At 45.8% G+C, this 2,500-nt stretch overlaps 7 pseudogenes; all 7 read right to left on the reverse strand.

Annotated features, from left to right (window-relative positions):
* LOC142118186 (5S ribosomal RNA) overlaps positions 1 to 75 on the reverse strand; it is a 119-nt pseudogene extending 44 nt beyond the window's left edge.
* Positions 76 to 358: 283 nt separating this feature from the next.
* Positions 359 to 476, reverse strand: LOC142118365 (5S ribosomal RNA; annotated as a pseudogene).
* Positions 477 to 751: 275 nt separating this feature from the next.
* On the reverse strand, positions 752 to 870 carry LOC142118221 (5S ribosomal RNA; annotated as a pseudogene).
* Positions 871 to 952: 82 nt separating this feature from the next.
* Positions 953 to 1,071, reverse strand: LOC142118362 (5S ribosomal RNA; annotated as a pseudogene).
* A 386-nt stretch (positions 1,072 to 1,457) lies between these two features.
* Positions 1,458 to 1,576, reverse strand: LOC142118310 (5S ribosomal RNA; annotated as a pseudogene).
* An 82-nt stretch (positions 1,577 to 1,658) lies between these two features.
* LOC142118035 (5S ribosomal RNA) lies at positions 1,659 to 1,777 on the reverse strand (annotated as a pseudogene).
* Positions 1,778 to 2,254: 477 nt separating this feature from the next.
* Positions 2,255 to 2,373, reverse strand: LOC142118281 (5S ribosomal RNA; annotated as a pseudogene).
* Between the last annotated feature and the right edge of the window lie 127 nt (positions 2,374 to 2,500).

Below are 2,500 nucleotides of genomic sequence, written 5' to 3' on the forward strand. Positions count from 1 at the left end.
CTTACCAGGCCCAGCACTGCTTAGCTTCCAAGATCAGTTAAGATTGGGCTTGCTCAGGGTGGTGTGGCTGTAGGTACTGGTTGCCTCCTGACCTACATCTCTTATACATCTCAAAACCAGCATTAAAGGAACCAAGAACAAGAGAGAGAGAAAAAAAGGCCTATGGCACCTGGTATTCCCAGGTGGTCTCCCATTTGATTACTAACCAGGCCCGGCCCTGCTTACTTTAAAAGATCAGACGAGATTGGGCTTGTTCAGGGTGGCGTCTCTGTAGGTATTGGTTGCCTCCTTACCTACATCTCTTATACATCTCAAAAAAAGCATTGAAGGAAGCAAGAACAAGAGAGAGAAAAAAAAAGGCCTATGGCACCTGGTATTCCCAGGTGGTCTCCCATCCAAGTACTAACCAGGCCCAGTGCTGTTTAGCTTCCAAGATCAGACAAGATGGGCTTGTTCAGGGTGGTGTGGCTGTAGGTATTGGCTGCCTACTGACCTACATCTCTTATTCATCTTAAAACCAGCATTGAAGGAATCAAGAACAAGAGAGAGAAAAAAAAAAAGGCCTATGGCACCTGGTATTCCCAGGTGGTTCCCCATCCAATTACTAACCAGGCCTGTCCCTACTTAGTTTCCAAGATCAGACGAGATTAGGCTTGTTCAGGGGGGTGTGGCTGTAGTTATTTGTTGCCTACTGACCTACATCTCAAAACCAGCATTGAAGGAAGCAAGAACAAGAGAGAGAAAAAAAAAAGGCTAACAGCTCCTGGAATTCCCAAGTAGTCTCCCATCCAAGTACTAACCAGGCCTGACCCTGCTTAGCTTCCAAGATCAGACGAGATTGGGCTTGTTCAGGGAGGTGTGGCTGTATGTATTGGCTGCCTACTGACCTACATCTCTTATACATCTCAAAACTAGCATTGAAGGAAGCAAGAACAAGAGAGAGAAAAAAAAAAGCCTACAGCACTTGGTATTTCCAGGTGGTCTCCCATCCAAGTATTAACCAGACCTGACCGTGCTTAGCTTCCAAGATCAGACGAGATTGGGCTTGCTCAGTGTGGTGTGGCTGTAGGTATTTGTTGCCTACTGACCTACATCTCAAAACCAGCATTGAAGGAAGCAAGAACAAGAGAGAGAAGAAAAAAGGCCTACAGCACCTGGAATTCCCAGGTTGCCTCACATGGGTATTGGTTGCCTACTGACCTACATTTCTTATTCATCTTAAAACCAGCATTGAAGGAAGCAAGAACAAGAGAGAGAAAAAAAAAAGGCCTACGGCACCTGGTATTCCCATCCAACTACTAACCAGGCCCAGCACTGCTTAGCTTTCAAGATCAGATGAGATTGGTCTTGTTCAGGGTGGTGTGGCTGTAGGTATTGGTTGCTTACTGACCTACATCTCTTATACATCTCAAAACCAGCATTGAAGGAAGCAAGAACAAGAGAGAGAAAAAAAAAAAGGCTTACAGCACCTTGAATTCCCAGGTGGTCTCCCATCCAAGTACTAACCAAGACTGGCCCTGCTTAGCTTCCAAGATCAGTCAAGATTGGGCTTGTTCAGGGTGGTGTGGCTGTAGGTATTTGTTGCCTACTGACCTACATCTCTCATACATCTCAAAACCAGCATTGAAGGAAGCAAGAACAAGAGAGAGAAAAAAAAAGGCCTAAAGCACCTGGTATTCCCAGGTGGTCTCCCATCCAAGTACTAACCAGGCCCAGCCCTGCTTAGCTTCCAAGATCAGATGAGATTGTTCTTGTTCAGGGTGGTGTGGCTGTAGGTATTGGTTGCATACTGACCTACATCTCTTATACATCTCTAAACCAGCATTGAAGGAAGCAAGAACAAGAGAGAGAACAAAAAAAAGGCTTACAACACCTGGAAATTCCAGGTGGTCTCCCATCCAAGTACTTACCAGGCCCAGCACTGCTTAGCTTCCAAGATCAGTTAAGATTGGGCTTGCTCAGGGTGTTGTGGCTGTAGGTATTGGTTGCCTCCTGACCTACATCTCTTATACATCTCAAAACCAGCATTGAAGGAAGCAAGAACAAGAGAGATAAAAAAAAAAGGCCTATGGCACGTGGTATTCCCAGGTGGTCTCCCATCCAATTACTAACCAGGGCCGACGCTGTGTAGTTTCCAAGATCAGACCAGATTAGGCTTGTTCAGGGTGCTGTGGCTGTAGTTATTTGTTGCCTACTGACCTACATCTCAAAACCAGCATTGAAGGAAGCAAGAACAAGAGAGAGAAAAAAAAAAGGCCAACAGCTCCTGGAATTCCCAAGTGGTCTCCCTTCCAAGTACTAACCAGGCCCGGCCCTACTTAGCTTCCAAGATCAGAAGAGATTGGACTTGTTCAGGAGGGTGTGGCTGTAGGTATTGGTTGCCTACTGACCTACATCTCTTATACATCTCAAAACCAGCATTGAAGGAAGCAAGAACAAAAGAGAGAAAAAAGAAGGCCTGCGGCACTTATTATTCCCAGGTGGTCTCCCATCCAAGTAC

This window comes from Mixophyes fleayi, unplaced genomic scaffold, assembly GCF_038048845.1.
Source record: "Mixophyes fleayi isolate aMixFle1 unplaced genomic scaffold, aMixFle1.hap1 Scaffold_1710, whole genome shotgun sequence".
In the NCBI taxonomy this organism is placed as follows: Eukaryota; Metazoa; Chordata; class Amphibia; order Anura; family Limnodynastidae; genus Mixophyes; species Mixophyes fleayi.